At 41.2% G+C, this 22,418-nt stretch overlaps 1 protein-coding gene across 5 annotated transcripts in view; it reads right to left on the bottom strand.

The window, feature by feature from the left end:
* Positions 1–22,418, bottom strand: part of CTNNA2 (catenin alpha 2) — a 1,323,879-nt gene that overhangs the window by 586,902 nt on the left and 714,559 nt on the right. The window lies entirely within an intron of this gene.

Here is a 22,418-nt window from a genome sequence, read left to right as displayed (position 1 = left end):
TTTTTAATTTAAATGCTTTTACTACATTAAAAATAATCAAATTTTTATTAAATATTTTAATTGTTTTTTATAATTGATTTATAATATTATATTACTTTCAAGTGTATGATATAGTGACTTGATACTTATATATATTATGAAATGATCACCATAAGCTAGTTACTATATGTCACTATACAAAGTTATTATTAATATAATGTTACTGATATATATTCACTATGCTGTACATTACATCCTATGACTGATTTATTTTTATAACTGGAAGTGTGTACCTCCTAAGCCCCTTTAATTATTTCACCCATTCCCCCACTCCTTTCTCTCTGGCAACGGTCAGTTTGTTCTCTATATTTATGAGTCTGTTTTTGTTCCATTTGTTCATTTATTTCTTTGTTTTGTATACTCCACATATAAATGAAATCATATGGTACTTGTCTTTCTCTGTTTGACTTATTTTACTTAGCATTTAAGTGAATTCATGTTATTGCAAATGGCAAGGTTTCATTCTTTGCCCCTGCTTCAAGGCACTTTGCTGTCATAGAGGGGAACACTGTAGTGACAACTATAAAGATCTACAATGACAACAACATAAATGGCACCCCTAGAGTAGTGTACGCAGCCAACCATAAGAAGTAGCCCTTGTCTAAATGAATACTATATTAATTCAGAGAAAAGAAGAGTTAACACAGGCTAGACTGGTCAGGGACAGTCACAGACAGAATGGCTTGAACTGGATTTTAAGTTTGATGAGAACTGGAGCTCTGGCGAGGGAAGTAAAGAAAGCATTTAGCTATCACCATGGGCAAGTAGCCAGGAGAGCTCTGGGGGTTGGCCAGGCTTTGCATACTAAGCTAGTTCTCAGAAGAGCTCCCCACAAATACTCCTACATTGGGTTATTTGGTTGAAAAGCCACACATAGCCCAACTTGACATCCAGAGCAGAGCATGCATTTCTATGCCAAACAGAAGGTTTTGGAGGAACAGAAAAATATCATGTTGCAATTGACTGCTTCCTGGAATTCAGAACACCAAACATTTTGGAAGTTCAACCACCTCCCCACCCCCGACACCCCCCGCCGCCCCACCCTGCCCCAGTCATAATACGGTGACCTGAAGACCAGAGGTTTTGCATGAAAGAAATGACTCTGGAGGTCAATAAGTCTGATCATGAAACTTCTTTCAATATGGCAGGCCATTTATGAAATGCCCTGTTCATGGAACAAACCAGTATGTTTATTCCACTGACCAGAAACCCAAAAGGCTAAAGGCAGATGAAGTATTTCAGGTGAGTCTTACTTTTGCTACTCCAGGTCCTCTAGTAAAGTATTTCTGAACTGAACATCTATACCCTGAAGAGTGCTACTTTATGTTTACATTTACTTAAGTATGTGAAAAACTAAACAAAATTAAAAGTATGATTTCAGGGAAGCAGCATGTCAATATGGCAGGAAAACATAGGATTCGAAAAAGTCAGACTCTATTGTGAGCTGTTCCTCTACAATGAAACATCTGGGTAACCCTGGTGAAGCTGCATGGCCTCTCAAAAGTAAGTTTTCTCATCAGTTAACTGGGAGGCAATACTGTTTCCTCAGATCATTTTAGATCTGCAAATCACAGCCTTGGGAAGACAAACAGATGTCATCACATGGTAAAATCAGGGTTGAGAAGGATCCTAAGTCTATGAACGAGCTCAGCTGGAAATCAGACCATGATACAGGAGCGACATCTGCCAGGCAAGGGAGAGAGGGAGGGGCAACACAAACTTTTTGCCATCATCACCATCATCACCACTGGAGGTGGACTTTCTCTGCACCAGGGTGCCAAGGAAACAGGGCAAGGGGGCAGAGTGAGTTCACTGAATGTTCTGGTTGATGTGGATTCCAATATTCAAATGCTAGTCTCTCCTCCCACATTCGATGTATAAGCAACATAGCTGGTTGCATGTGACAGCCTCCCAGCCAGGTCAGTGGAGACCACCTTCTTCAGTGTCCAGAAGCCATAGCTACTCAAATGCTGCTCTTCTCTGAGATCCAAATATTCGCTCTTCAACAGCAGATGTTTCCTTCCTCTGGTTTTTCACTCTGCTTGGTCCTCATTAAAATGAACAGTCTTCTGGGATGAGTAACTCGTTTATCCAACTCCTATCAAGCTCATGAAATGTTCCCCTTCTTTTCTCTAGCAAAATTTGCTAGAGGTACTGGCAAGGCATTTTGTAGCTAGGCAAGAGAGCTCTGTTGGGAGTGCTGTTTGGTCAGAAAAGATAAATGTTGATGATTCACAATTTGGTTGACGATGCATCCAGCAGGCTGTCATGCTCAGCACAGCCACCACGTTAACACATGCTCAAACTAGGCAATGGGAAGTGACTTTTTCCCACTGGAACCCCTGCAGGACAGGCTTTATGTGTCTCACTTTGGTTCCGAGATTCCTACTGGAATGCTTCTAACAACCTGACAGTGAATATTCTGGTCTTATTTTACTCCTGGCTCTTCTCCTGGAGTCCCCTTGAGATCTACACATCATTAGGAATCTGATGTTGCAAACATCTGTCAGCTAAAGGCAGGTCCCAGACCTTCCTGAGAATTGTTAATCTGATAAAACAGGGATGTGTGGTGGAGGAAAGCATGGGTCTAGGCATGCACAGTTGGTGGTGGGGGAAGGAACCACGCATTACAGAGGAAGAGGGTGGTAAGATTCCAAGAAGGAACTACTGTTTGTGAAGTACTTTCTTTGTTGGGTGATTACATGTGCTATTTTACCCCTGCAAACTCTCTACTTGGCAGGGATAGCTTCTTGAGAAAACCAAAATTCAGAAAGGCTAAGTAATTGCTCATGGCCACTGAGATAGTGAGAACTCTGTCTAACTTTCCAGACCCTATTATTTCCTGTGCCTGCATAGAATGCAGATTATCTGGTAAGGCCTGGGGCATGACAAACAAATAATTCTCACACAGAGAAGCAAGAAAGGCATAATATATGGATTGGCTGATTATAATTCTGGGTTTCTGGATGCATCTTAAGTTCAGACTTTAACAGTTATAGGTGTAGTTTCATACAGCTGCTAAATCTTCTACCCAGACAATTCTTGACTTTTGATGCCAAAGAAGAAGAACATGGGCATAAATAATTCAAAACAGCATTTAGTTTCAGGCCTTTTCAAATTTTAACTGGGACTTTCACAGGTAGTATAACAGAGAGGCATGAAATGGTCTGCCATGTGTTGGTGTGGAGAGCTGATGACAATGTTTTATGTGTATATTCGATTCAATGTGGTCTGCTGGTGTGTCTCCCCTTGTGGGTATTCCTGCAGAATAGCAAGGAGCTGACCAAAATTATTTCATTAGACTACTGCTGTCCCTGATGGCAACATTACAATTGTCTTCCTTTCATTTTTAAGAAGCACTAAATCCTCAAGAACAGTGGCAAAACTGTAAAACTGTTGACAATCAGCAAATATCCAAGCAAGCTTACCATCATCCATTCTTATTCATTATAATCACTGAAATTTTAGGTCACACAAGAGCCATCTGTGAAGCAGCCTCCCCAGATGATTAAAACACTCCTGTACAATGTACATTTACAAATTGAAAATTAATGAGAAAACATGTTTAAAAATTGACTATAGCTACCCAAGGGTTTAAAAACACTTTAAAATGCATAAAGAAATCACTTGGCTATGCAGCCCTCCTTAAGTGACAAATAAGTGACATTACTTCTCAGAATTACTCCTGCTGAATTAACTTTCCAATGTATTGGTTATTACGGTTGCATACCAATATCATATCTTAAAAAATACTCCTACAAATCATACCCCACCCACTCCTGTTTTCTGGGGTAATTCATTTTGCATCTTTCCAACTTGAGGTAAATGACCCAGAACAAAGCAAAGATATCCCTCATGAATGACAGGTGTAACAACAAGCACAATTGTATTCTGCCAGCGGGGATATTCTATTCTCTGTTAAAAGTTCCTCTAGTATTCCTGCCCACAAACACAAAATAGATTCTGCAGCACTTTCTGGCCAACGCAGGATTCCCTGCAGGCTTCCTTCAGTCAGGGCATTCCATCTAGCAGCTTTGGGGACGGGAGTCTTTATCAGGGAGATAAAGAAGAAGGAGAAGACAGAATTCTCATCCTCCAAGATTCAACAGAATAACAGAAGTGGAGGCAGGGCTTTGAGTGGGTAATTGATTTTTTTTTTTTTAATTGGAATAATTGCTTTAGGATGTTGTGGTAGTTTCTGCTGCACAACCAAGTGAATCAGCTATATGTATGCATATATTGCCTCCCTTTTGTTCCTGCCTCCCCGACCCCCAATTTCAGTCATCTATGTCATCACAGGGCACAGAGCTGGGCTCCCTGTGCTATAGAGCAGTCTCCCACTAGTTATCTATTTTACACATGGTAGTGTGTTATTCCTAATTTCCCAATTCATCCCACCCTGCCCTTCCCTAGCCCACGTTTACATGTTCGTTCTCTACATCTATGTCTTATTTCCAGTAAATAAGTTCACCTGTACCATTTTTCTAGCCTCTATATATATGTGTTAAGATACAAAATTTGTTTTTCTCTTTCTGGCTTACTTCACTCTTTGTGACATATTCTAATCCATATCTCTACAAATGACCCATTTTGTTCCTTTTTTATGGCTGAGTAATATTCCATTATATGTATGTACCACATCTTCTTTATCCATTATCTGTCCATGGACAATAGGTTGCTTCCAAGTCCTGGCTATTGTAAAGAGTGCTGCAATGAACACTGGGGTCCATGTGTCATTTTGAATTATGGCTTTCTCAGGGTGTATGCCCACTAGTGGCATTGCTGGGTCATATAGTAGTTCTATTTATAGTTTTCTAAGGAACCTTCATACTGTTCTGCATAGTGGCTTTGACCAGTGCCAAGTATATGCTTAAACGGGGCCCAAGTGCTTTGTATAGTTTATTAGATTTAATCTTCCCAGTGGGCCTGTGAGATAACCCATCCAGTATCACTGTTCATAGGTGAAAAAAACAAGGCTTAGAAAGCTATTATATATATTTCCCAGGGTCACAGTTCAAAAGTGACTATGAGTAGATTACACTCAGGTGTGTGCACACAACATGAAAATAACACCACATGTAAACTAGCAGCAGATGCTCAGAGTTATAGATACAAAAGCCAAAGAATGCTTGGCTGGTTGAATGAGGATATAACCTTGCAGGAAGTCATAACAGATGCATATGGCAGGTAGAATCCACTGGGATTGCTATGGACTGAATCGTGCCCCTCACCCAAGTTAAAGTCCTAATCCCCAATATGATTATACATGAAGATAGGGCCTATAAGGCGGTGGTGGTGGTTTAGTTGCTCAGCCCATCAGACTCTTCTGTCTATGGGATTTCCCAGGCAAGAATACTGGAGTGGGTTGCCATTTTCTCCTCCAGGGGATCTCCTAATCCAGGGAGCGAACCCAGGTCTCCTGCATTGCAGGCAGGTTCTTTACCAACTGAGCCACCAGGGAAGCCCCTATAAGGAGGTAATAGAGGCTAAATGACGGCATAAGCCTGGGGTTTTAATCCAATAGGCCTGGTGTCTTCATAAGAAGAGGAAGACACCAGAACTCACTCTCTGTGTGCACATGCAGAAAAGAAAAGGCCAGATGGGGACAGAGTGAGAAGGTGGCCATCTGCAAGCCAAGAAGAGAGCTCTCACCAGGACGGAAATTTCTGATATCTTTGTCGGGGGAGTGTGTAATTTCCTCTGTTCTTTCCCATCACAGCAAAAATTTGAAATGGCAGACCAATGTTACAGCTCAGCTACAGCTCAATTTTATTCTGCAAGCAAAGGAAAGTACACCCTTGAGGCGTGAGGGTGGATCAACCCCAAAGGAGAGGCCTCAATCCATCTTGCTTCCTCTTTCTATACATTTGTCTCCTCCCCCACTAAGCCTGCTCTATCTAAAGTGGGCTCGCCAGGAGGGCTGTTTGTTTCACCTGAGATTGTCACTCTGGTCCTCAAAATTTTCTTCTGTCATTTTTTTTGTGGGCTTTTTCCTCTCTGTCTTTTAGCCACCTCCATTTTGAACTCCTTTTTCCTATTCTAACTACCTAACACCTTCATTCTAGACTTCCGGCCTCCAGGAAAAAATAAATTTATGTTGCTTAAGTCACCTAGTCTGTGGTGGTGTGTTATGGCAGCCTGAACAGACTGAGCAAAGATACCAAGACTCAAAAACAGGAAACCCATCATGTGTGACTAGAAGTCAATGCCAGGGTAGGGGGTGGCAAATGGCCTCCACACGCAAGCACAGCGGGCTGAAGTAGGAGTCTCTCCACCTCCTCCTTTGTCTCAATATGTCACCTCCCTAGACTAGAACTTCTGTTGCCTTACATCATGGTCTAGGTCTGCTTCCCCTTGCCCTCGACCATGAGCATTTCTGCAGAAAGGATTGTGCCTCATTTACCCTTCCCTCCCTCACACTGTCCCTAAAACACAGTAGCTGTTCCTGATATCTCTCTAGTGGATTGAGGGTTGGGATAACTGGGAAAACAGAGCAGGCCTATGCTTGCAGGAGGACTCAACGTAAGAACATCTGTGAGTACCTGGGATCTGTAGGAGTGAAACATCAGCTACACTACCCCAAGAGTAACACAGTCAAGACAGTTCAGAGAAGTTAAGGCTAGAAGCAGCATAAGGGACAAGGCAGGGATGGGAGGGACTCTCAGACATGTAGCCTTTCATAGGCTTTGCCAGAATTAGTTAGGACCCACTCAGAAAATAAAGACAATGGTCCTAGGAGGAGAAAGATGTGAGAAAGGAAACATCAGCTTTAAATCCTGAATGGATACCTTCATCAGTTCAACCAATATTCACTGGCTACTAACATCCTACAAGGTAAAAGGCACTGTCAGAGATTCAGTTCAGTTGCTCAGTCGTGTCCGACTCTTTGCGACCCCATGAACCGCAGCACGCCAGGCCTCCATGTCCATCACCAACTCCTAGAGCCTACCCAAACCCATGTCCAGCAAGTCAGTGATGTCATCCAACCATCTCATCCTCTGTCGTCCCCTTCTCCTCCTGCCCTCAATCTTTCCCAGCATCAGGGTCTTTTCAAATGAGTCAGCTCTTCACATGAGGTGGCCAAAGTATTGGAGTTTCAGCTTCAGCACCAGTCCTTCCAATGAACACCCAGGACTGATCTCCTTTAGGATGGACTGGCTGGATCTCCTTGCAGTCCAAGAGACTCTCAAGAGTCTTCTCCAACACTACAGTTCAAAAGCATCAATTCTTCGGCGCTCAGCTTTCTTTATAGTCCAACTCTTACATCCATACATGACCACTGGAAAAACCATAGCCTTGATAGACAGACCTGAACAAAACCATCCACACTGCACCTGCCTTGATGAGTAGATCAGTGGAGACAGAAATGGATCAAATAACCACAAAAATGATTCTAAAACAAATAACTATGTGTAATAACATGCAGAAAGGTTGCAAGGCCCTGTAAGAATCTATAACAGTAAGACTTCCCTAGATTAGGGAGCTCAGTCATCCCTGGAACCTTAGGCTGAGACTCCCTCTCTCATTTAACAGTGAAGAAGAGGTGAACAAAACACCACTCTACACCTACAGCCCAGATCACTAGTAAAGCTGCACTTGAAACTCTGTAGTAACAAAGCAGATTCCATTCTCAAGTGCATGCCTAGTCCACTCAACTGTCTCTTCAACACACCACTGGTCACAGGTGGAGTCAGAGAAGACATGGACGTCTGCCATGATCTTCCCCTGCTGCAGATGACAGAATGCAAAGAAAGTAAGTTTCTCATTGATGAGGCATTTCTGTACATGCAGCATGCCCCATGGATAACTTTAGTGATGCCTCTTTTTGCTCTTAGGAGGAGAATTAGGATTAAGCTACAGGTAGGCACTTTGTTGGGCTTCCTGGGTAGCTCAGCTGGTAAAGAATCCGCCTGCAATGCAGGAGACCCTGGTTTGACTCCTGCGTTGGGAAGTTCCCCTGGAGAAGGGATAGGCTACCCAAAGCAGTATTCTTGGGCTCTCCTGGTGGCTCAGACAGTAAAGAATTCACCTGCAATGTGGGAGACCTGCGTTCGATCCCTGGCTTGGGAAGACCCCCTTAGAGGAGGGCATGGCAACCCACTCCAGTATTCTTGCCTGGAGAATCCCCATGGACAAAGGAGCCTGGTGGGCTACTTTCTAGGGTTGCAAACAGTCGGACATGACTGAGTGACTAAGCACAGCACACACAGGCACTTTGTTAAGTAGATATATTCCTTTTGGATTTCTTAATGAAAGTTTAAGAAAAAGATTAAAAAGAAAAAGAGTTCAAGTGAAAAATTGCATGGGTGATATTTATTTGTAATTTCATGAGTTACTGTGAGATGGTATAGTGAATTAAAATCATAATGTAAACTGTCAACTGTTTCCATGTTATCAATTCAGCATTTACAAAACTTATTTGTACGATGCGGGGCTGTCATCTGACAATCACAAAACACTTTAGAAAGTGCACTCTGAATGTACTCTAAAAAGGAAATGCATCAAAATGGACATTTTCAAAACATTTTTGTTGTGGTGGTTTATATGTGAAGGGGAAGGGATTATCAGAGCTATTTAAAATCCTCTAGGATACTCACCAAATATATCTCAAAAATTATCTTCACTATTTTATTTCCTGTCAAATGTTACTTTCTTTTTTAACTGGACTTATTGCAGCAAGAAGGCCCATAAATAAACATATCAGGAAAACAAATTGTAATGAGGCTTGGGAAAACTAAGGGAAATGAGACTGTACATGTTTTTATCACAGGTATTCATTATATTTGTTTTATAAAGGCTCAAGGAGTCAGTCCTGGGATGACAAACGGAAGTCAGAGAGAAAATAATATTCACTGAAAATAATGAAGAAATGTCTCATTTGAAATTTGTCCAAAGATGGAAGTGGGAGGGGAACACTCAGAAGGTTGCAAATTTCCACCACTGGTGGTGGGAATGTTGGAATTTGATTAACCAACTGGTACAAGAGATTCAGAAGAAGAACTAAAAAGCCTTTTGATGAAAGTGAAAGGGGAAAGTGAGAAAGTTGGCTTAAAACTCTACATTCAGAAAACTAAGATCACGGCATCTGGTCCCATCACTTCATGGCAAATAGATGGGGAAACAATGGGAACAGTAACTGACTTTATTCTGGGGGGCTCCAAAATCACTGCAGTTGGTGACTGCAGCCATGAAATTAAAAGACGCTTTCTCCATGGAAGAAAAGCTATGACCACACTAGACAGCATATTAAAAAGCAGAGACATTACTTTGCCAACAAAGGTCTGTCTAGTCAAAGCTATAGTTTTTCCGGTAGTCATGTATGGATATGCGAGTTGGACTATAAAGAAAGCTGAGCTTTTGAACTATGGTGTACTCTTGAGAGTCCCTTAGACTGCAAGGAGATCCAGCCAGTTCATCCTAAAGGAGATCAGTCCTGAATGTTCACAGGAAGGACTGATGCTGAAGCTGAAGCTCCAATACTTTGGCCACCTGATGCAAAGAACGACTCACTGGAAAAGACCCTGATGCTGGGAAAGATCAAAAGCAGGAGGAGAAGGGGACAACAGAGGATGAGATGGTTGGATGGCATCACCTACTCAGTGGACATGAGCTTGAGTGAGCTCCAGGAGTTTGTGTTGGACAGGGAAGCCTGGAGTGCTGTAGTCCATGGGGTCGCAAAGAGTCGGACACGAGTGAGCGACTGAACTGAACTGAACAAGAGATTCAAGTTTCAGATAATGAGCTTATCAAAAAAATGACCTCAATTGCCCCTTCCAGCACCACACACCCAAGAATATCTTTCCCTGGGCTCTATGCTAAATGTTTCTGATACCCAACGCCTAAGTGACAGAAAAACAAGCTGTGCAAGCTGTGTTTTGTGATATTGACTAGAATGATTTTAGGATTTGTGATGAAAAATGAATCTAGTCGACTAGAAGTACTAGAAGCAACTTCATGAAGACACTCAGACTTGAAGGACAGGCAAAATGGTGCCTGAAGAGAACGTCTTAAGGTGAGACAGGCAAGATTATCAAATCAAGGGCCTTGAAACTATTGGTGAAGAAGGCAGACTTCAGAAAACCAACAGGTGAATTCTTCAACTAGGGATAAAAACAGTATTTGCTGAAAGGTCGGCTTGTTAGATTCAAGATGGGTTAGCTACTGTGTCTGAAAACTTCAGTGAGCATCAGTAAAAGCTGTTCAAAATGTCGATTCAAGATCACAAGCCATAAGACTGTAACTCATTAGGTCTGGGGTTGGACCCCAGAAGATGAATGTTTTTCTTCCTTCTCCCACACCTTGATTCGATAACATTTGTCCCCACAGTTTGATTAAGCAGGCTTTTCTTTCTTTCTTTCTTTTTTAAATTGGAGTATAGTTGATTTACAATGCTGTGTTAGCTTCAGGTATATAGCAAAATGAGTCAGTTGTAAATATATATATGACCACTCTTTTTTCAGATTTCCATATAGGCCATTACAGAGTATTGAGCAGTATCTCTGTGCTATCCCTTGGCACAGGGATACTAATCCCTTATTAGTTATCTATTTTATATATTGTCATGTGTACATGTCAGTCCCAGTCTAACAATTTATGCCTCTCCCTTTATCCCCTGGTAACAATAGTTTATTTTCTTTTTTTTTTTTTTAATAGTTTATTTTCTAAATGTGTGACTCTACTTCTGTTTTATAAATAAGTTCATTTGCACCCATTTTTTTTAGATTCCACATATAAACTATAGCATATGATATTTTTATTTCTGTGTCTGACTTACTTCACTCAGTATGACAGTCTCTAAGTCCATCCATGTTGCTGCAAATGGCATCATTTTGTTCTTTTTATGGCTAAGTAATATTCCATTGTATATATGTACCACTTCTTTATTCATTCCTCTCTTGATGGACATTTAGGTTGCTTCTATGTCCTGCCTATTGTAAACAGCACTGCAATGAACAATGCAGTGCATGTATCTTTTTTAATTAGTTTTTCTCTGGGTATATGCCCATGAGTGGGGTTGCTGGATCATATGATAGCTCTATTTTAGTTTTTGAAGGAATTTCCATACTGTTATCCATGGTGGCTGTATGAACTTACACTCCCACCAACAGTCTAGGAGGGTTCCCTTTTCTCTAGACCCTCTCCAGCACTTATTTTTTGTAGATTTTTTGATGATGGTCATTTTGACCAGTATGACATGATACATCATTGTAGTTTTGATTCGCATTTCTCTAATAATTAGTGATTTGAATGTCTTTTCATATGTCTCTTGGCCATCTGTATGTCTTCTTTGGAGAAATGTCTATTTTGATCTTCTACCCATTATTTGATTGGATATCTTTTTTTTATAAGCTGCATGAGCCTATGTATATTTTGGAGATTAATCCCTTGTTGGTTCCTTCATTTTCAAATATTTTCTCCCATTCTGACGGCTGTCTTTTCATCTTGTTAACGGTTTCCTTTGCTACGTGAAAGCTTTTAAGTTTAATTAGATCCCATTCGTTTATTTTTATTTTCCTTACTCTAGGAGGTGGATTGGAAAAGGTCCTGTTGCAATTTATGTTAAAGAGTGTTCTACTTTTTCCTCTAAGGGTTTTACAGTAGCCAGCTTAACATTTATGTATTTAATCCATTTTGAGTTTATTTTTGTGTGTGGTGCTAGGGAGTGTCCTAATTTTATTCTTTTCCATGTGTCTGTCCAGTTTTCCCAGAATCACTTCTTGAAGAGATTGTTTCTCTCTCCATTGTATATTCTTGCCTCCTCTGTGGTAGATTAGGTGACCATAGGTGTGTGGATTTATCTCTGGGCGTTCTATCCTGCTCCACTGATCGATATTTGTTTTTTGTGCTAGTACCATACTGTCTTGATCAATGTAGCTTTGTGGTATCATCTGAAGTCAGGGAGCCTGACTTCTCCAGCTCTTTTTTTCTTTCTCAATATTAAGCAGGTTTTTTGAAAAAGAGAGTGAAAAAGGCAACTTAAGCTTGGCAACAGATACTGTAATGAAGGCATCCATAAATAAATTCTGGATAATTGTGCTCAAAGTTCTTTAAATTGATCTGAAATTGGTACTTCAGTTATCACACACAACAATGGAAATTTTTCTGCCCTCCGAGATCCCATAAAAAATATATTCAATCTCTCATCCACATGTCGGTCTTTTAAATATCCAAAGGCATTAAACACAGTTCTCCCAAGTAAACTTCTCTCCAGGATGAATGGTTTGAGCTGCTTCAATTATTTCTCCCAATAGATGATTTCTAACCACCTCTGGCCTTCACTCAACCTCTTTATGAAAACCTCTGTTTATCAATCTCTTCCTTCCATAGGTACACTCACATATGAAGACAACAGTTCACTTTACTGTAACCAGGCAGAATAGGACCTTCTCTCCTCTTATTCTGCCCATCATGCTCTTACTAATGCAACAGAAGATCTCCTCAGTTTTTTTGTGAAGTCCAAATCAACCAGTAAACTGGTAGAAAAAGAAAACTATCTTAATTATCAGAATTTGTTCTTGGTGAATCTATGGTCTCTGACAACCATAATCATCCAAACGATGCCTTTAAGAATAACAGAGAATATACGCATATATTCCTATCTTTAGGGTTAGGATTTTAAATCAAGGTTTATAAAATATAGATGTGTGCATTCTAAATTCAATAAAGATTTAATTTTAAAAATACGTCCTCTGGCTCTTACTGCCTGTCCTTTGAAACCTCTACATTAATCTTGTCCCCTCCAAGAGAATTGCTGGATGGGACAGCAGCCATAGTGAACAGGAGCCAGAGAAGAAGATGCAGTCTCCTCAGTGAGAGACCTTGACAACGATAGACCAGTGAAGAGTGGCTGCTGCTGTTCCCTAGATTATTGATTAAGCCATCTGTAACCATGGCAATGATCTTGGATTCCTAGAAAGGTTAGTGAAGTGGGATGGACAGTCTTCAGTCTTCCCTGGTTTAAAAAAAAAAAAAAAAGTTGAAATGAAACAGAGCTCTTAACAATTCTTTTCTCATGTCACTGAACAGGAATCATCAGTGCCAGTTTCTTACCTCAAACATTTCATCTCTGTAAAGAATATCCACCTGGAACCGTGAACCATTCACTCAAGACAAACAATATGTGAAGGCTTCAGGATCCAGGGGAGGAGGAGACCAGGGTGATGGGTACATGCCTGGCTTTCTTCTACTGAATTTAGAACATTGTTTTCACTTGCTATTCACAACAGGAGGGCACCATCTCTTTTACTCAATGCCGATGAAGAAAGCAAGTTCTTTCTTCCAACAAGTATTTGCTATGCAACTATTTATTTGCACCGGTGGAGACCTGTGACCACTGAACTCTCTGGCTCTAAGAGACAATTGCCTAGCTGTCTCCAGTAATTAGAAGTCTGAGGGAGACAGAGTTAGAGGGACACCACTAAAGGGGAGCCCAGGCAGCAGGAGAATCAGTCCAAATGCAGGGTAGACCATAATTTACACACACACACCACACACACACCTATTACTACTGAGGACTTATGGTGGGTGCTGGAGACACAAAAATAAATCACATTTCTGAGGATCAAGAACCTCTCGGTTGTTTTTTGTTTTGTTTTTGTCTTTTTAAAAATGAAATGAACAAACATTGGGGTATTTTCAATACATTATAAAGCAATGTACATGAGTACATGAGTATAAAAATCTTACTCAAAACAGCAATTGCAGCGATCAGAGGATCTTGTTTTGCAGAAATTTTCTGAAAATTGATTAGGATACCCTTTTGTGTGTCCATCCTTGCTTCCTGAAACCAGCTGACTGCTTCTTCCCCTCAAGTACAATACTTCATGCCTGTCTTCAACTCAAAATCTCAAGGTATTCTGTTCTTCATTTATCTACTGCCTCAGATACCTGCTACCTTTAACTATTTATCTGCCCTTACCCTGACTTCTCATAGCTGACACAGGCTAAAGAGGTTCTTATTGCTTCTTTGGCATCTCTTAATGTGCCTTGCATATCCCACCTCTCTAACCCACCCTGTTCCACAGGACACTATCCCACCAATAGCCCAGGAGTCTGGTCCCGGGCTGGTTCACCCCTGACTGTTGACAGGGAGCAGTACACTGATTCTTGTCCAAACCCCTGCAGCTATCACCAGATCCTCCAATTATTTTTTGCAACCTCCCTCTGTCCCACACATCTAAGCATTTTTGACAGACAGGTTGGCCACATACCATTATACCAGCTAGTTTTCCAAAACTGAATCTGGTCCTGCAGACCTTGGAAAAATAATCATTTCTTTTCATAATAGCCTGTGACTAAATGTGATGTGTGGGTGGACAGTGGCCCTTAAACCTTCAAAAAAGCTAGAAAACAAGTCTAATAGTAACAAATCCTATTGATAAATTGAAGCCCTAAGCTACAGAAGTGCTTATTCACTAACCAAGAGCCCTGCAATTTATTTCACTTTATTAGGTGCTGAATCCTTAAAAAAAAACAAAAAAACAAAAAACTGCTGGAATTCCAAAAGCTTTGAATCTAATTATTACAAGTATGTTTAATTAAACCTTTGAAGCTACTCGGAGTTTAATACTGAAGTCTAGATGAGACTAGGCCTCTCTGCCACTCATATATAAATTTCTGAGCTCTGTGAAGACACAAAATAGATCCAACATTTAAGACAAAGCCATATTTTCAATTTTAAACATTTCTGCAGCTAATTCTTCCTCTGACCGTTATGATACCCTATTCATCTTCTCCTGGGAATCCAATGTAAAGTTGAGAATGAATACCTCAAGAACACAGTTGCTAATAAAAGATAGATCTCAGCATTGGAAAAGACCTTAAAAGATCAATGTGTCATCTGATGTTTGATTACCTCTACTGCATTCATGTCAAGGAATCATATGTCCTACGCTTGGATATTTTCAGCCTCACAGTGCTGGCAATTCTATCTTTGCGTATCCCTGACAATAACAAAGCGGATTCTTACATAAACTTGTTTTATAACAACTGTGAGCTTATACTCACACACAAATAGACACTGCATAGGATTAGGTTCAAGTACTGAACACGCGACTCCATTCAATTTCGTGAGCACCCTGTGAGCCACGTGCTATGCATTTCACAAGAGACACCATGCTCTGGATCTCAGAATAAATTCACAGCAGCTCTCTTTCAGGTTATTACCCGCCAAAGGCAGTGCTTCTCAGGCTTTTTCTGTCCCAGACACCCCTGTGATCCCTGTACAGTCCTCCTTTGTTGGTGACGATGCTGGTGGGAGGCAGGGAGAATGTTTGTTCTTTATTGATAAAGTGGATTCCTCTCTCCTGGCCCATATTGTGAAGTCCCGAATTTACAGGGTTCTACCTGTAAAATCCAATTTTACCTCCTCACGAAAACTGGGGCTTCCCCAACGGCTCAGTGGTAAAGAATCTGCTGGCAATGCAGGGGACATAGAAGATTCGGGTTCCATTCCTGGGTCAGGAAGATCCCTTGGAGGAGGAGACGGCAACCCACTCCAGTATTCATGCCTGGAAAATTCCATGGACAGAGGAGTCTGGCAGGCTATAGTCCATGGGGGTTGCAAAAAGTTGGACATGACTTAGAAACTAAACAACAACATAATTGACATAATAATCAATTAGTTTTAGGTGTAAAACATCATGATTTGATATTTGCATAAATAATACAAAATAATATACTGGCAAAATAATAACTGCAATAAGTCCAGGTAGCATCCATCTCCATGTAGGTACATTTGTTTTTCTTACGATGAGAACTTTCAGTATCTACTCTCCTAGCTATGACCTTTTCTTAAAATCAAACAAAACAAAAACTGCATTGTACTTAATCCAAGTACAATAGCTTGCATTCAAAGATATTGCCATAGTCTGAATATCTGTGTCTCTCCAGCACTCATATGTTGATATCCTAAACCACAAAGGTGGAAGTATTAGAAGGCAGGGCCGTTGGGGGAGTATTTAAGTCATGAAGGTAGAAGTCTCATGGATCTAACAAAAGAGACCCCACAGAACTCCCTGGCCCCTTCCATCATGTGAGGATAAAGCAAGAAGATTCTGGATATGAACCAGAAAAATGGCCCTTACCCAACCACAGTGGGGCCATGGTCATGGACTTCCAAGTTACAAGAATGGTAAGCAGTAAGTTCATATTGGTTATAGGATACCTAGTTTACGATGTTTTGTTATAACAGCCAAAATAGACTAAGAAAGATACCCAGTACAGACTTGTTGAATTAATATTTCTACTCTCATTAATTGCACAAACATATGCTGATCCCTTACTGTGTCCTTGTGCAAATAACCAATAAGAAGCAAAATATGCATATGTTAAAAGGTAGTCTGACCATCACCAAGAGGGAGGTTATCAACACAGTTCAGAGTTTGGGCTTTTGGCATCAAGCTTAAATTTCTTTTCCAAAAGCAATGGCAAATTACAGTATCTTCATTGTAGGATTAATATAGGAATTAAATCAGGTGATTTCAGTAAAACACAGTATATAGCAAGCTCTCAGCAAATAACAAGCATTATTATCATGATATACATCAACTTTAGCTTTAACAGGAATTATACTTCTCCTCTTAAAAAGTGGTATTAAGAGGATGACATCCTGAAGAGTGAGCTTTTCTGAACTCGGTGGCACATCCTAAGTTTTCAAAGTCTTTATGCTGCTGTAATAACAGAGCTATAGCCATTAAACAAAGAATTTCCACAAATTAGAAGGGAAGCTCAATACTCCAAAGAACTGGGTGATTAGCAGGGTCTGGAGTGATTAATGCTTGCTTCAGCCCACTCATATTCTTTCTTTCCTAAAACTCTCTTAATTATTTTCAGTTGTACAAAAATGGCTGTGGGGAAAGAAAGAAAGAGAATGTACCTCATGCTCCTATGCCAGGACTGAAAATATGGAGACTTGGCAGCTTTCCTCATAACTCAGTTGGTAAAGAATCCATCTGCAATGCAGGAGACCCTGGTTTAACTCCTGGGTCAGGAAGATTCCCCTGGAGAAGGGAAAGGTTACCCACTCCAGTATTCTTGGTCTTCTCTTGTGGCTCAGCTGGTAAAGAATCCGCCTGCAATGTGGGAGACCTGGGTTCAATCCCTCAGTTGGGAAGATCCCTGGAGAAGGGAAAGGCTACCTACTCCAGTATTCTGGCCTGGAGAATTTCATGGACTGTAGAGTCCATGGGGTTGCAAAGGTCAGATGTGGACACCACCTTGGAGCTTGTTACAAATGTAGATGTCAGGCCTCTGCCCAAACCTACTGAAAAAATCATCAATCTAATCAGATACCTGGGTGATTCACATGCATGTTAACATTTGAGAAGTGCTATGCTGAAGCACCTCCATTCTCTGAAGTTGCCAATCCTGGTCACTCCAGAGAGAGAAACCCACATGGACTGGGGAACCTGCCTATACCAGGGAGGCTACTTCCAATCAGAAGGAAGAATGGATATCCTCAAACCTGCCTCCATAGAGACATCCACTGGGGACTTATGAAAATCTTCCCAGCTGGTTATGGTCTATGATGCTGCTACACTTCCTGATTAGATTCGTACTTCCTTGAATCCAGCCTGAAATGGGATTTCTTATTGGAAGCAATCATTATTGTTGTTGTTCAGTTGCTAAGTTGTGTCTGACTCTTTGCAACCCCAAGGACTGAAGCAGTCCTGGCTTTCCTGTCCTTCACTATTTCCCTGAGTTTGCTCAAACTCGTGTCCATTCAGTTGGTGATGCCATCCAATCATCTCATCTTCTGTCATCCCCTTTTCCTCCTACCCTCAATCTTTCCCACCATCAGAGTCTTTTCCAATGAGTCAGTTCTTTGCATCAGGTGGCCAAAGTATTGGAGCTTCAGCTTCACCATCAGCCTTTTCCATGATTATTCAGGGTTGATTTCCTTTAGGAAATAGTTATTTATTATATATGCCTCCTGTCGTTTCTACCTGTACAAGATATTCAGTTTGATGCATGTAGCTCACTCATGCTCTGTGCCCCATGAGAAACACACAGTATCTGTATCATATCAGTTTTCAGTTTTATCATTTCCACACTCACTTCAGGACACATGGAGTAAACCAGTCACAGAACTGTCTACAACCTGAACGGAGTCTGCAGGACTGTGGTTGCTGAATGACAGTGAAAAATGTTTTCCCCAATGTTCAGAGTGCTTTTCATAATTGGCCTAACAGTTGTTGGTATCAGCCAAATGAAGGTTGACATAGCAAAGTAAGTGATGTCTGGCCTGCCTTATAATAGGATTAGTGCACGGGCCGGTGGATCTGACTGCTTCGTAATAGCTGCTTGCCTAGTAATCCTCAAAGCTTCACCTGAAAGTACATTTGAGTCACGGCATTTATTCTGCAAAGTCTGTGATAGGAAATGCTAGTAATCCTGGCCTCCCAATAAGTAGTGTGTTTATGTCACACAACCAAATCAGTTTCTTGAGACCGTCTGGAAAATGTCACCATACGTTTCTTATTTTTATAAACACTTCGCAATTCATCCAGTACTTTCACTTGGCTTCTTCCGTGAGGTTTGCAGGGCAATGTCAGCCCAAGCCACAAATTCTAAGCCTTTATCTACAGATGAAGAAATTTAATAACCTAAGTTGGCTGAGAGCTAGGTTAGTGACATGCATTAGAAGGTCAGACGACTTGTCCAGGGTCTTGACACCTCTCAGAAGTAAAGACAGAACCAAAGCTCAGTGACTGCATTCCTAATTCAGATTCCTTTCTCCCACACTGGGCCACTGCCTCCCAACTTACGATTTCACATATCACAAGGGAATGTCTAGAATCAAGTGTGCAACCAAATGTCTGGATCAAGTTAATTGGGTTTTTAATGACCCTGATGTTACCATCTCATTAACCTGTTTATTACTCCTGAGCATTTCACTTCCTAAAAATGTTCAGATCAGCACAAATAGAAGCGTGTGTGTCTGTGTGCTTTGGGATTATTTAGAACAAACCTGCATATGTTAGTCGCTCAATCAGGTCCAACTTTTTGTGACACAGTGGACTATTGTCCACCAGGCTCTTCTGTCCATGGGACTCCCCAGGCAAGAATACTGGAGTGGGTAACCACCTTCTCCAGGGCATTTTCCTGACACAGGGACTGAAGCCAGGTCTCCTGAATGCAGGTGGATTCTTTACCATCTGAGTCACCAGGGAAGCCCAAGCCTAGGTCTCCCCTGTAGAGAGAAGGAACTCTGTCCTTCTAAATGTGTGGGTCCTACTTTTGGAAAACCAGGAAACACTTATTTTTCTTTAAATTCATTCATTCATTTGGTGGAAAGATGCTTTTGAGTGTTCACTAATGCCAGAGTCTGTGTGACATCTGGGTCACATTCACTTATCAAGTAAACATTGCTTTTTTACTTTTCTTTTGCCTGTACCATGCAGCTTGTGGGATTCAGTTCCCTGAGAAGTTGAACCCAGGCCATGGCAGTGGAAGTGCTGAATCCTAACCAGTAGACCACCAGGGCACTCTGGAATATTGCTTTTTCAGATAGCAGTATGGCACTATTGGTTTATATCACATGCAACAAACTAAAAACTCTGGGAAGGATTTAAAACCATTGATTTCAAGTCAGATATTCATAAACCTCTGCATACAAAGGTGATTTGAAAATACCTACACAAAGAGCTACTTTTTCCTCTTAAGTTTAACTGTAGGTCTACATGGCCCATCAAAATCTCTTGAACTCGGTGCTCGTTCCATGACTTCTCTCTGCCAGTTCTTCGCCCCATGTAGATTTACTCAACCTCACCCCTTCTCTACCTCATCTTTTTTTTTTCTTTCTCTTTAATCTAAGTCATTAATAAAAATATTGAGCAAAACTGACACAAGGAGGAAGCCCTCTGCCTTTTCATGAGAGACTCCTCCCACGTATATCCAAGGTAATCTATCGGTAGAAATGAAACCTGAGAGCTTCACAAAGGTGCTTTCTGGTTTTGTGATTTTATTTCTTCCATTTCCCCATGTCTACCTCTCAATATTTCCTGCTGTTCCCTTCTGGCTTGCTCCTAAACCCCATTACAAACCATAGATTAAGGGCAAAGACAGAGGGCTTCATCTTGCTTGTGGTAACAGGGTCTACCTGAGGAGGTATTTACAGACATGATTTAAGGAGAGCCCAGGAGATTGGGTTGGTGCAGGAGAAGGGAACAAGTGGAAAGCTGCAAATAAACCCTCTTCCACAAATACTCTCTTGTCTCACCAAGATACATTACCTCTCTGTGGGAAAGTCACTGAGCTAGCATTTACTATTTTGAGATTATGATCCACTTTCCACCCAACTGTTAGCATCCCTATATACCTCGCAAACTAATATCTTCTTGTAAGATCTTGACAGGAATATTAAAAATTCATAAACATATTGCCTTTTACCCACAATAAAAAAATACAGTGAAGATTTTGGTAAAGAAACCTAGTCTAACATAGGAAGTGAGAAGGCGCCGGTCCCTTGCTCTAACAATATCACATTGAATTATACATGCAAGGAAATAGAACATTCTGGCAGGGCTGGTGACTCTGACAGAGCTCCCAAGCATGACTTTTCAGGAGCATCCTTAATGAAAATGAGAAAATTCAAGTACTTTTTGTTTCTTTTGTGCTTCTCTGACTTTGCTTGTTCCTCCAGACAAACTGTTCAAAGGTACTTGGAAATTTCCAACCCCTAGCTTCTGTCTAGTCCTGCTCCCTACAGTTAACTACAGAAACACCACTGATTCTATCTCTCTTCTGTACACAGCTGTGACCCAGAGCGCCAAAGACCTATCACCCATGGGATTCTCCAGACAAGACTACTGGAGTGGGCTGGAAATCTACCCCAGGGGATCTTCCAGACCCAGGAATTGAATCCCGGTCTCCTGCATCGTAGGCAGATTCTTTCCATCTAAGCCACTAGGGAAGCCCTGATTTGGTTTCATACTTACACTAAATCTTCACACCAACCATCCATTGAAAGCTTCAAGAGAAACATACCTAAATCCTAGCTCTAGATCCCCAAAACACCAAAGCAGCAATATAATCACAAAGAAAACCAGACACTGGACTAAATGAAAACCTCATGTAGTTTGTTTCTTGTATCTCTCTGAAATCCTTTGGTTGTTCCAGAAGGAATAGGAATATAGAAGCAAGTAGTGCCAGAGAAATCTCTATGCAGTCAAGAAGCAACAGCTAGAACTGGACAGGGAACAAGGGACTGTTTCAAAATTGAGAAAGGAGTACATCAAGGCTGTATATTATCACCTGCTTATTTAACTTACATGCAGAATGCTGCTGCTGCTGCTACTAAGTCGTGTCAGTCGTGTCCGACTCTGTGCGACCCCATAGACGGCAGCCCACCAGGCTCCCCCATCCCTGGGATTCTCCAGGCAAGAACACTGGAGTGGGTTGTCATTTCCTTCTCCAATGCATGAAAGTGAAAAGTGAAAGTGAAGTCGCTCAGTCGTGTCCGACTCTTTGTGACTCCATGGACCGCAGCCTACCAGGCTCCTCCGTTCATGGGATTTTCCAGGCAAGAGTACTGGAATGGGTTGCCATTGCCTTCTCCGTACATGCAGAATACATCATGTGAAATGCCAGACTGGATGAAGCACAAGCTGGAATCAAGATTACCAGGTGAAACATCAATAGCCTCAGATATGCAGATGACACCATCGTTATGGCAAAAAGTGAAGAGGAACTAAAGAGCCTCTTGATGAAAGTGAAAGGACAGTGAAATAGCTGGCTTAAAACTCAACATTCATAAAATGAAGATCATGACATCTGGTCCCATCACTTCATGGCAAATAGATGGGGAAACAGTGGAAACAGTGACAGACTTCATTTTCTTGGGCTCCAAAATCACTGCAGATCGTGACTGCAGCCATGAAATTAAAAGATGCTTGCTCCTTGGAAGAAAAGCTATGACCAATCTGGACAGCATATTAGAAAGCAGAGACATTACTTTGTTGACAAGGTCCATATAGCCAAAGCTATGGTTTTTCCAGTGGCGATGTATGGATGTGAGAGTTGGATATAAAGAAAACTGAACACTGAAGAATTGATGTTTTTGAACTGTGCTTTTGGAGAAGACTCTTGAGAGTCCGTTGGAATGCAAGGAGATCAAACCAGTCAATATTAAAGGAAATCAGTCCTGAATATTCATCGGAAGGGCTGATGCTAAAGCTGAAGCTCCAATACTTTTGGCCACCTAAAAGTATGTCTCATTAGAAGAATAAACTGTCTCATTAGAAAAGAGAACTATCTCATTATAAAAGATCCTGATGCTGGGAAAGATTGAAGGCAGGAGGAGAAGGGGACAACAGAGGATGAGATGGTTAGATGGCATCACTGACTTGATGGACATGAGTTTGAGCAAGCTCTGGAAG

The sequence above is a fragment of the Cervus elaphus genome, chromosome 11 (assembly GCF_910594005.1).
Source record: "Cervus elaphus chromosome 11, mCerEla1.1, whole genome shotgun sequence".
Lineage (NCBI taxonomy): Eukaryota > Metazoa > Chordata > Mammalia > Artiodactyla > Cervidae > Cervus > Cervus elaphus.
The sequence above is the reverse complement of the archived record's forward strand: the minus strand, read 5'-3'. Positions and strand labels throughout refer to the sequence as shown.